Source organism: Rhinolophus sinicus, chromosome 1 (assembly GCF_057876585.1).
Source record: "Rhinolophus sinicus isolate RSI-liver-muscle chromosome 1, RSI-T2T, whole genome shotgun sequence".
Lineage (NCBI taxonomy): Eukaryota > Metazoa > Chordata > Mammalia > Chiroptera > Rhinolophidae > Rhinolophus > Rhinolophus sinicus.
In genome coordinates, this window is record NC_142501.1 from 103,932,250 (window position 1) to 103,946,015 (window position 13,766).

General features: G+C 38.5%; 1 pseudogene; it reads left to right on the forward strand.

Annotated features, from left to right (window-relative positions):
• The first annotated feature begins 854 nt into the window (after nt 1-854).
• LOC109433960 (eukaryotic translation initiation factor 2A-like) overlaps nt 855-13,766 on the forward strand; it is a 53,001-nt pseudogene continuing 40,089 nt past the window's right edge.

A 13,766-nucleotide genomic window follows, 5' to 3' on the forward strand; every position in this document is an offset into this window, starting at 1 on the left:
CAGAGCACAGATCCCTGGTTTTGGAGGACATGTCCCTCCTCCTTCAGCCTCCTCTGTGAAATGCAGGGGTGACTGAACGAGGTGATCTTTGGAAGGACATAGCAACACACTAAACGCATTCAATAGTTGTTACCTGTTACTGTTTTCTGAGGAGGTAATATTTGCAGTAATGCTGAGACAAGCCTCTCAAACAGATATAAGAATTTATAAAAATATAAACATCTAATATGCCCAGATACTAGAGAGCAGTGAACAAGCTGAGAAATTCAGTGTTTCAAAAGAAGTATGCTGAGTATGGCTGGAAATGGGACTTTAAGGGTAGTTCAGATGATAGAGTTGGATAATGAAGGACCATTGTGACTCGTATGAGGGAGTTTGGCTATTATCCTGATCGAGGGGCCCATAGTTTTCAAACTCCAGTGTGTAAAAGAGTGCAGATGCCTTGTTCTCACCCTAGACCTTCTCAGACATTTTCATTTCAAGACTTTAAAGCAAATATTCCTTTGGACAAGAGGAAATCAGCAGAGTTTTTAAAAAAGTGAAATGTGTAAAACTGTATGAGCCAGAATATAATAGCTAATAGAATCATAAGCTATAAGAGAAAGTCCAAAAACGAACCTCTACTACAGCACAAAGAAAAATTAGTTAGATGGCCTGGGAGGAGGTCATAGAAAGACATTTTGGGTGCACAAGATTAAATTATAATATCAATTGTTACTAAATGATACACTTATAAGTACAATTTATGTTGGGCCAATAGTGAAAACTAGCAGAGTTCAAATAGCCATCTCTGGCTACACAGAGATGTTCTGGAGACTGAATTTTCTACTGTGTGTAGGCGCCTGGACGACAGGATGAGTGTTCAACAGGACCCACGTGTTCATCGCAGAAACATGAGAATTAGCTTTGCAAGTCGGAAAACTCAGTATTGCTTTGTGGTTTTGAGCAACCCGTTTGCCAGAGACGTCTTCACCTCCCCTAAATCAGAGATTCTGTGTGTAACCAGGATGTGCCATGTGGGAAAGCAAGTTGGCTTTGGAGAATACATGGGTGAGAGAACTGTCCTCACTGAGAGTCTCCATCTTCTCCATATGTCAACCTTACGATGTGTTAACTGATTCATAAGACACAGGACACATGGAAACATTTCATCAAGATTCCTGGTGGAGCCGGAAAAATGGCGGCGTGAGGTGAGCCTCTGTAAAACTCCCCTGGAATTTACAACGAATCAAACAACAAAAACTCCACAAAGGACCCCCTGCACAGCAGACAGGCAAGACGAAGAGGCCCACTACCGACTGAAATCACCTACAGGTGGGAGATTCGCGCGAGTGGAGGGAGGAGGAAAGGGAGAAGTGCGGAAACGGAGCCGCGCGGGCGCAGGACGCAGACCCAGCTCAGTGCGCCGAGCTCGCTGCTTCCCGGAGCTACTGCAGCTGCGGGAGAGGGAAGAGCTCGGACTGCTAGGGCTCCGCTTGTGGCCCACAGGGCTGAGGGGGCAGCACATAACACGGCAGAACCCAACGCTCACGGCAGAGACCTCGGAGAAAAGACTGAGGGAAAAAGGCTGAAAACGGTGGTTTAAGCCCGCACTGCCGAGCAGAGAACGGAGCCTTGGGCACTGAGACTAGCCGCCCCCTCCCTCCCCTCCCAGAGCTCGCCCCGCCCCCACCTGCCCGGTGCTAGAAGCGAAACAGTAGCAGTGTCAGATCAAAACAACAGAAAATCTGCTGTTTTGAGAACTGTGGGCCGCAGAAAGAAATTCACAGCCCAACTAGTTCCGGCAAAGGGGAGGGAGCCGTGGAAGCAGGACCGGCTGTGGTGGTGGTCGCCACCATTGCTCTGGGCCACCTCTCACAACTTACCCCGCCCCTGGCCCCACCTATCTGGGTGGATCCCTGCAGGAGTAAACAGAACTGCTAAAACATACGGGCTCTGAATCAGGAGCTGGAAGAGCTTTGGAACATCAAAAGCTCTCCGCATACCCACCGGGACACTGCGCCCTGTGACCTAGACGAACTATTAACAGAGGAGAAGCCCATCTCCCAGGGAATCCCCCCATTGTGTGAGAAGCAGGAATAGTGCAGAGAAAACAGCACTACCGTGTGGGAGAAGAAAAATAAGTTGCAGTTGGAGAAATAATAAAACATTCTACCAACAAGTACTGGAAAACAAAAGAAAGACCTCTTCCTATCAACCTGTTGCAGAAGTCACTCCTGTAAATGTCTAGGAAGAGAAATAGTAAACCAGTAATCACCATGAATAACCAAGGCAACAAGATAGCTCAGAAAGAAAGTGAAAAGTCTCCAGAGAAGGCACTTAAAGATACAGAAATGTGTGACTTAAGTGACAGAGAATTCAAGATTGCAGTTCTGAAAAAACTCAACGAGATACAAGAAAACACAGATAGGCAGTTAAATGAACTCAGAAACTCAATCAAAGAACAGCATGAGCATTTTACGAAAGAGATTGAAATTTGAAAAAAGAACCAAAGAGAATTTCTGGAGATTAAGAACTCAATAGAAGAAATTAAGAATGAAATAACCAGCTTAGGTAGTAGAGTTGACCAGATGGAGGAAAGAATCAGTGACATCGAAGATAGAAACCTGGAAATGACACAGATAGAAGAAGAAAGAGACTTGAGACTTAAAAGAAATGAAAGAACTCTACAAGAACTTTCTGACTCCATCAGAAAGAGCAATACAAGAATAATGTGCATACCAGAAGGAGAAGAAAGAGAGAAGGGAACAGAGAATATATTCAAACAAATTGTTGATGAGAACTTCCCAAATTTGTGGACAGAACTGGACCCTCGAATCCAAGAAGCAAATAGAACACCTAGTTACCTCAATCCCAACAGGCCTTCTCCAAGGCACATTGTATTGAAGCTGTCTAAAATCAATGACAAAGAAAGAATCCTCAAGGCAGCCAGGGAAAAGAAGACGGTAACTTACAAAGGAAAGCCCATTAGATTATCATCAGATTTTTCAGCAGAAACTCTACAAGCCAGGAGGGAGTGGAACCAAATATTCAAACTATTGAAAGAGAGAAATCATGAGCCAAGAATAATATATCCAGCAAAGATATCCTTTAAATATGAAGGAGGAATAAAGACCTTTCCAGACATACAGAAGCTGAGGGAATTTTCTAATACACGACCTGCACTACAAGAAATACTAAAGGAGGCTATTCGACCACCATCAACAGGGACAATTTGTGGCAACCAAAACTCAAAAAGGGGGAGAGTAAAGGCCTGAACTGGAATATGGGAATGGAGGAGGTAAGCGTGCTGAAGAAAATGGAATACTCTAAATATCAAACTTTCTTTTACATAAACTTAAGGGTAACCACTCAAAATAAATCCAGAATTGAAATATATACTGAAATAAAAGAAGAAACAGAGGGAAACATCATAGAATACCACCACACAGAAATAATAGACAACAACAAAAAGGCAAAGAAACAATGGAGACACAGCCTTACCAGAAAACTAAAGATAGAATGACAGGAAATCCTCACATATCAATAATCACCCTAAATGTAAATGGACTGAACTCACCAATAAAAAGGCACAGAGTAGCCGATTGGATCAAAAAACTAAACCCAACCATATGCTGTCTCCAAGAGACACATCTCAGCTACAAGGACAAGCATAGACTCAAAGTGAAAGGGTGGAAATTGACACTCCAAGCAAATGGTACCCAGAGAAAATCAGGTGTAGCCATAATGATATCAGATGAAACAGACTTCAAGGTGAAAAAGATAACAAGAGATAAAGATGGACATTTCATAATGGTGAAGGGGACTGTACAACAAGAAGACATAACAGTCATCAATATTTATGCCCCCAATCAGGGAGCACCGAAATACACCAAGCAACTACTAACAGAACTAAAGGGAGAAATTGACCAAAACACAATTATACTAGGGGACTTAAATACATCATTGACAGCTATGGATAGATCATCCAAACAGAAAATAAATAACGAAATAGTAGCCCTAAATGACACATTAGATGAAATGGACATAATTGACATTTATAGAGCACTTCATCCTAAAACAGCAGACTATACATTCTTTTCTAGTGTACATGGAACATTCTCAAGGATAGACCATATATTGGGACATAAAATCAGTCTCAACAAATTTAAGAAGATTGAAATCATACCATGCATATTCTCTGATCACAAGGCTTTGAAATTGGATATCAACTGTAAAAAGAAAGCGGGAAAAAACACAAATACATGGAGATTAAACAACATACTTTTAAAGAAGGACTGGGTCAAAGAAGAAATTAGAGGAGAGATCAAAAGATACATAGAAACAAATGACAATGAAAATACATCCTACCAAAATTTTTGGGATGCAGCGAAAGCAGTTTTAAGAGGGAAATTTATCTCATTACAGGCCTATCTCAAGAAACAAGAAAACTCCCAAATAAATAACCTCATGTTACACCTTAAAGAACTAGAAAAAGAAGAACAAGTAAAACCCAAGGTCAGCAGAAGAAAGGAAATAATAAAAATTAGAGCAGAACTAAATGAAATAGAGAACAAAAAGACAATAGAAAAAATTAATGTGACAAAGAGCTGGTTCTTTGAGAAGATTAACAAAATTGACAAACCCTTGGCTAGACTTACTAAGATAAAAAGAGAGAAGACACTGATTAACAAAATCAGAAACGTAAAAGGGGAAGTTATCACGGACACCACAGAAATACAAAGGATCATCTAAGAATACTATGAAGGACTATATGCCACCAAATTCAACAACCTAGAAGAAATGGACAAGTTCTTAGAAACATATAGCCTTCCAAGGCTGAACCATGAAGAACTGGAAAATCTAAACAGACCGATCACCAGTAACGAAATTGAATCAGTCATCCAAAACCTTCCCAAAAGCAAAAGTCCGGGACCAGATGGCTTCACTAGTGAATTCTACCAAACCTTCAAAGAGGATCTAATACCAATTCTGCACAAACTCTTCCAAAAAATTGAAGAAGAGACAGTACTCCCTAACTCATTTTATGAGGCCAACATTACCCTGATACCAAAACCTGGTAAGGACAGCACAAAAAAAGAAAACTACAGACCAATATCTCTAATGAATACCGATGCAAAAATCCTAAATAAAATTCTAGCAAATCGAATACAACAATGCATTAAAAAGATTATTCATCACGACCAAGTGGGGTTCATCCCCGGGGCACAAGGATGGTTCAACATCTGCAAATCCATCAATGTGATACATCACATAAACAAGATAAAGGACAAAAATCATATGATTATATCAATTGATGCAGAAAAAGCATTTGACAAGATACAACATCCATTTATGATTAAAACACTTAATAAAATGGGTATAGAAGGAAAATACCTTAACATAATAAAGGCCATATATGACAAGCCCTCTGCTAATCTCATAATTAATGGAGAAAAACTGAAGCCCTTTGCTCTACGTTCAGGAACACGACAGGGATGTCCCCTATCACCTCTGCTTTTCAACATAGTGTTGGAAGTCCTTGCCAGAGCAATCAGGCAAGAGAAAGAAATAAAAGGCATCCAAATTGGGAATGAAGAAGTTAAATTATCACTCTTTGCAGATGACACGATGCTATATATAGAAAACCCTAAAGACTCCACCAAAAAGCTATTAGAAACAATCAACGAATACAGTAAAGTTGCCGGCTACAAAATCAACGCACAAAAGTCCATTGCCTTCCTATATACTAACAATGAAATCTCAGAAAAAGAAATACAAAAAACAATTCCTTTTGCAATTGCATCAAAAAGAATAAAATACCTAGGAATAAACTTAACCAAGGATGTGAAAGACCTATATGCTGAAAACTATAAGACTTTTTTGAAAGAAATTGAAGAAGACACAAAGAAATGGAAAGACATTCCGTGCTCATGGATTGGAAGAATCAACATAGTTAAAATGGCCATATTACCCAAAGCAATATACAGATTCAATGCAATCCCCATCAAAATCCCAATGGCATATTTTAAAGAAATAGAACAAAAAATCATCAGATTTGTTTGGAACCACAAAAGACCCCGTATAGCCAAAGCCATCTTAAGAAAAAAGAACAATAATGGAGGTATCACGCTTCCTGACTTTGGCTTGTATTACAGGGCTACAATAATCAAAACAGCATGGTATTGGCAGAAAAACAGACACATAGACCAATGGAATAGAATTGAGAACCCAGAAATAAAAACCACATAAATATGGACAGACAATTTTTGACAAAGAAGCTAAAAACATACAATGGAGCAAAGACAGCCTCTTGAATAAATGGTGCTGGGAGAATTGGATAGCCACGTGCAAAAGAATGAAACTGGACTGCTATTTGTCACCATGTACCAAAGTTAATTCAAAATGGATCAAAGACTTAAGCATAAGACCTGACACAATAAACTGCATAGAAGAAAACATAGGTACTAAACTTATGGACCTTGGGTTCAGAGAACATTTTATGAACTTGACTCCAAAGGCAATGGAAGTAAAAGCTAAAATAAACGAATGGGACTCTATGAAACTTAAAAGCTTCTGCACAGCAAAAGAAACCATTGACAAAATAAAGAGGCCACCAACTGAATGGGAGAAGATTTTTGCAAACAGTGCCTCCGATAAGGGGCTAGTATCCAGAATATACAAGGAACTCATGCAACTCAACAACAAAAAAACAAACAACCCAATTGAAAAATGGGCAGAGGACTTGAAGAGACATTTCTCCAAAGAGGACATACAAATGGCAAATAGACATATGAAAAAATGCTCAACATCACTAATCATCAGAGAAATGCAAATCAAAACCACAATGAGATATCACCTCACCCCAGTCAGAATGGCTATCATCAACAAGACAAATAATAACAAATGTTGGAGAGGCTGTGGAGAAAAAGGAACCCCCATACACTGTTGGTGGGAATGCAGACTGGTGCAGCCGTTATGGAAGGCAGTGTGGAGGTTCCTCAAAGAATTAGGAATAGAATTGCCATATGACCCAGCAATCCCTCTCCTGGGTATCTACCCAAAAAATCTGAAAACATTTAGAGATAAAGACACGTGTGCTCCAATGTTCATTGCAGCTTTGTTTACGGTGGCCAAGACATGGAAACAACCAAAATGTCCTTCGATAGATGAATGGATAAAGAAGTTGTGGTATATATACACAATGGAATACTATTCGGCAGTAAGAAAAGATGATATAGGAACATTTGTGACAACATGGATGGATCTTGAGAGAGTAATGCTGAGCGAAACAAGTCAGACAGAAAAAGCAGAGAACCATGTGATTTCACTGATATGTGGTATATAAACCAAAAACAACAAAAGAACAAGACAAACAAATGAGAAACAGAAAATCATAGACACAGACAATAGTTTAGTGGTTGCCAGAGGGTAAGAGGGGTGGGGGGTGGGGGGGTGGGAGATGAGGGTAAGGGGGATCGAATATATGGTGATGGAAGGAGAACTGACTCTGGGTGATGAACACACAATGGGATTTATAGATGATGTAATACAGAATTGTACACCTGAAATCTATGTAATTTTACTAACAATTGTCACCCCAATAAATTTAATTAAAAAAAAAAAAAAAGATTCCTGGTCATGAGTGGAAGAGCTACCAAATGGGTCTGTCTGACGGAAGACCTTCCACCCTCCTTGAAGATGGATCTGCCACCTGCTTTTTCATCAAGAAGAGCAACTCCTGAGGGGTGGCCGGTTAGCTTAGTTGGTTAGAGCGAGGTGCTGATAACACCAAGGTTGCCGGTTCGATCCCTGCATGGGCCGCTGTGAGCTGTGCCCTCCTTAAAAAATAAAATTAGATTAAATTAAAAATGGGAGGCGGCTCCCACCTTAAACTATAAAGAAGCCCAGGTGAGACTGTGTTTTTCTGTATATGAATCTGTAATGCACTGGCTTATAAGTATATTGAGACCAGACTCTGTTCACCAGTATCTCAGTCAAGTTCTTGCATTTATAGAAATAACTTCTCCATTTTATTGGACAGTGGCATCACCACTTTTGCTTTTGTAAGAAGAGAATTCTGATACCAGTGTGGCAGGTGGGCTGAAAAGGCAAGAACAGTAGTATTCTGATAAAAGCAAAAACAGAAACAAAAGAGCAAGTCCTAATTCATAGTGTTTGTGTATTTCCATGATGGAAATAATCCCACAATGGTTCATTTCAAGCTAGTAATTGTTTGACAAAGAATTTGTGAACTTTTATCAGTGGGCTCCTGCATGACAATGCAGGCTGGCTCCAGGAGTTGGTCTGCTGCACAGGAGCTCACAGTCCGGACGACAGGTGAGAAGCTGTGAAACAACACAAAATAGAAGACTAATGGCAAGTGGCAAAACTAATGCATTAGGATGGGAGAAAACATCTAGATTTGATAGACATTTTAGAGAGTAATAAAAAAATGGCATTTGATTGAATAGTAAAGAAAAAGACGCCTCACAGGGCAATACCAGTTTTTTAATGTGGAAGATTGACTGCATAGTGGTGAGTGTGATGGTGAAATGGGGCAGAAAGTTTGTACAAGAGGATTCCCTTTTGTTTTCAACGCTTAAATTCCTTAAGTACTACCTATGATGGTCTAGGCTCGGGTGAGAGGACCTGGCTATGACATGCATTATGTATGACCAGCATGTAGATATTTTACTTACTCTGTAAAGTCATCTATGTAGCAATTTTAGTAAACATTTCTAAGAAAACATATTTAGTGTAGCATGTATTTCCTCCTACATGATAATGTACTTTACCCTTTATATTCTAATGTAAAATTAACGCTATCACCTTCTACTAATCTCCTAATGTATGAGTAAATCTTGCAGCTGTCCTTGAGTTTTTCGTCTCCGTGGTCTCAGTCCATCAAAGTGACCATTACTTCCTTTGATTCCATAAATAAAATAGTCATGGATTTACTCTCTCCTCTCCCGTCAACTGCACTTAAAAATCACTCCTCTCAGCATAACCATTAGTTGGGGTTCGAGAACCTTCCCCAGCAATCTGTTGTTGACACTGCTGCCACAACTAACTTCTTTTAAAATCCTGATGTCCTTGTTAGGAAAGTTGTGTTATTTGGACCATAACAAGAGTCTGGCCAGGATGATGGCGCAACCTGAAATGGGAGCCTATGAAAAAAGTAAATGAAGTGACGTTTTTAGCCTGGAGAAGAGAAGACTGGGATGGAGAGGGATGAGCGACTGGAGAGGGAGAACACGTGGTAGATGTCATCAGACATTAAAACGCTGAACAAAATATCGATCTGTGTGTCGCCAGCAACAAATCTGGAATAACTGGGGAGGCAACTGTCAAAAGATTTTGGTTTTGTGCCAGGGGGCTGTCGGTCATAGCTAGCAAAAGGTAGGTGAAAGTGCCTTGGTGGGGAGGTGTTTCAGGATTGGGTCATCACCCAGGAAAGTGTTTTGAAGGGAATTCTAGCTGTCAAGGAGTGCTGGGCTGGAAGACCCTTACAGGCCCATTTAGATGGAGAGCTCTATGGTTCTTGGAAATCAATTTTCTCTACAAACTTGTTGTTCTTCCCTGTGAATATGTTCATGTTTTTTTCAAGCACTTTAAGGAAAGACTGAGTTTTGTGAGCCAGTAACACTAAGTAAGAAACATTAATATTCTCGTTGGCAGTAGATCTATGTGGAATAAAAGTGCCTTAATGCTAAGAGAGAGAATATGTGCTTTCAGTTTGGTGCATACAGAGAGCTCATTAGTTCTAAATTTAGACATCAGCTTTAGTTTTGGAGGAACTCCAAGTTTGACTAATACATCTGAAGATGTCCTTGTTAGAAAAAAAATGATGAATTCTATTTTTCTACTCTGGGGGGTGGGGGTTGGAGAGGGAAAAACACATGCTCTTTTATATCAGCTAACTCCATCTGTTCATGGTTATCGAGTAGGTGTGCCAATCTAATGATGCTAAATACACAGTAGGTACGCAACTGATGCTTTTAGGTTTATACAATAGTTCGTACTTGGCAGAGGTGAATCAGTGAGCAAATTCTCAGAACATCTTAATTCAAAACAACTGCTGTACTTTTCTCTATAGCAAGGTCCCCAGAAATGAAACAGTGGCCAATGACAAGATGCCATTTTCTTTCAACAAAAGGATATTAAACACCTACTCGGTTCAAGAATAAGTAAACAGAGATAAACAGGATGCTGCATTCAAATTCCTGATCCCAAGAAACTTAGTCTTGACGGAGAGACGAATTTCAATAAGTAATAGAAATATCACTATCACTGCTCAAAAAGCCTGTTTTAGCATAAATTCTCCCAGCAATCTTAGAAAATAACTAAACAGTTCAAAATTCTCTAAACTACATTACTTAAAAGCATTCAATGACTTTAAATAAAAAATTTTCAGTGTAGAGTGGTACTTTCCTATATATCTTTCTTCATTGATGTCTGAATCAATTATAAAAATAATCTGTTAGAAGTTTTATATTTTAATCAGTAATAAATAATATTAAATACCAATTAAAATTGTGCAAGATATGTAAAATATTAATTTTTATTTAAAGAACACAAGCAGTTGTTACCCATTGGGAATCCCCTAACTCCACAGTGTTCACATCATAATCCGCTAGACAGGCTCCCCTTCTCTCTTCCCAACAGCTGGACAGTACCCCTTGAGACTTATCTGTGGGAAAAGTGATAAAGTGAGAAGCCAACAATACTGATGCCTGTGAACCAACGTGAGTGTCCTCAGATCAAGAGTGGCTGGGTAAAATGATGTATGGTTGACCTTTAGTCACAAACTAAATAACAACTGACATCACACTAGAAGTTCCCTGTCAAAATTGCCTCACTTTTTCTTCCTCCCTCCCAATATTTCCTTACTGACTTGACTGTAAAAGGGGTTGTCTTCATGTTAAACTCTAATTTGCAAAAAGACATTGACAAAAACTTTTTCACATTATGCTCACTCAAAAATGCACTGGTGATGAGATCTCAAATGGCCTCTGACCTTTTATGAAACAGTTTATCTTCAAATAAATTTACTTTGCAATAATGCAAAAAAAAAAAAAATGCTCTGGTGATTGTGTTGTAAATATTGTTAATTTAATAGGAAGAAAGATGGCAATGTGGTGACTAGGGACCACCACAGCAAAGCAGGAAGAGAAAAGACACCTAGACATGGGTAAAGGCAAGAATTATTCATGTATCTTATTTTTTCCTCAAAAAATCCACTTGGAATTGAACTCAACAATGTCATCAATCACCTAGATCAAATTGACATCTATAGACTACCTCATCAAACAACAGCCGAATTCACATTCTTCTGCACACACGGAATGTTCACTAAGACAGTCCACACTCTGAGACATAATCACACCTAAAGAAATTTTATTTATTTTATTTTATTATTATTATTATTTTATATTAATTTCAGGTGTACAAAACAACATAATTAGCATTTATACCTCTCATAAGAGATAACCCCCCCAAGTCTACTACCCCTCTGCTATTACAATACCATTGACTCTATTCCCTCTGCTGTATTTTACATCCCATGACCATATATATAATTATAGTTGAAATTCAATGTTATTCTACATCGGCTTCAGGTGTACGGTGCAGTGGTCAGGCATCTACACAGTCTATGACGTGATCCCCGTTATAATTCCAGTGCCCATCTGGCACCTTACATGGTCTTTACAACATTATTGATTATATTCCCCGAACCGTATTTCACATCCCCGTGACTATTTTGTGACTACTAATTTGTACTTGCTAATCCCTTCACCTTCTCCCCCACCCCCAACCACCCTTCCATCTAGCAACCATCAGTTTGTTCTCTGTATATATCACTCTATTTCTGATTTGTTTGCTCATTTATTCTGTTCTTTAGATTCCATATGGTATTTCTCTTTCTTGGAATATTTCACTTAGCATAATATTCTCTAGATCTAGCTATATTGTTGCAAATGGTAAGATTTCATTCTTTTTTTATAGCAGAGTAATATTCTATTGTATACATGTGCCACAGTTGGTTTTTGTTTTGTTTTTGTCATCCAATCATCTGTTGATGGGCATTTCAGTTGTTTCCACACCTTGGCTATTGTGAATAGCGCTGTAATAAACATAGTGGTGCATATGGTTTTTCGAATTCATATTTTGGATTTCTTTGGGTAAATACTGAGGAGTGGAATTCCTGGGTCATAAGGTAGTTATATTTTTAATTTTTTGAGGACCCTCCATACTGTTTTCCATAGTGGCTACACCAATTTTTAATCCCACCAACAGTGCACAAGGGTTCCCTTTTCTCCACATCCTCGCCAACACTCAGTCGATTTATTGATGATGGCCATTCTGACAGAAATGAGGTGATATCTCATTGTGGTTTTTATTTGCCGTTCTCTAATGATTAGTGATGTTGAGCATCTTTTCATAGAAATCACACAATATCTGCTGTCAGACCACAAAGCAATTAAACTAGAGATCAATAACAGAAAGATACCTGGAAAACCCCTAAATATGTGGAGATTAAACAACACACTTCTAAACAATACATGGGTCAAAGAAGAAATCTCAAGAAAAAATTTAAAATATTTTTAACTAAATGGTATTTACAACACAACTTTCAAATTTTTTTCTGATAAGGTGTGTTGTGGGAGGTAGTGAAAGAAATGATTAGAGGGAACTTTGTAGCATTGAATGCATATATTAAAAAAGAAGAAAGATATAAAATCAATAATCTAAGTTCCCACTTAGGAAGCTGGAAAAAGAAGAGCAGATTAAATCCAAAGTAAGTAGAAGAAAGTAAATAATAAAAATCAGAGCTGAAATCAAGGAAATTGAAACAGGAAACCAATACAGACAATCAATGAAAACAAAAGCTGTTTCTTGGAAAATGCAATAAAATCGATAAGGATCTAATCAGTTTTACCAAGAAAGAAAAGGAGAGGACACAAATTACTAATACCATAAATCACTATAAATGTCATGGACACGAAAAGGATATTAAAGGAATTCTATGAACATCTCTACCCACAAATTTAACAACCTGGAGGAAATGGACCAATTATTTGAAAGACACAATCTACCAGAACTCGCACAAAGAAGAAATAGATAATCTGAAAAGTCCTATCTATTAAATCTATAATAAAATAGATATAAAATAGATTAAATATATTTTAAAGAAATTGAACCCATAATTAATAACAATCCAAAACAGAAAGTGCCAAGTACATAGGGGTTCCCTGGTGAATTATATGAAACATTTAAGGAAAATAATATTCCGATTCTCTGCAGTCTCTGTCAGAGGACAGAAGCAGAGGGAACACTTCAAAGTCATTGTCAGCATGACCCTCATACAAAAATCAAAGATGTTATAAGAAGAGAAAACTACAAACCAATATCTCTCATGAACGTAGATGTAAAAATCCACAACTAAATATTATCAAAGCGAACCCAACGGTTATATGAATTATATGCCATAACCAAGTGGCATTTATCTAGATATGCAAGGCTGCTTCAGTTAGTAGACTGACCAAAGTCGAGGACACTGACGACACCACATGCTCACGAGGATGTGGAGTGACAGAACCCTCCTTCATCTTTGGTGGGAACTCAAAATTGTGCAGCCACTTTGGAAGACAGTTTAGCAATTTCTTACAAAAACTAAACAGGCCCTTACCATACAATCCAGCAGTTGTGTTCCTTGATATTCACCAAAAGAGTTGTAAACTTGTGTCCACACAAACACCTGCCAGTCTTTATTCATAATCACC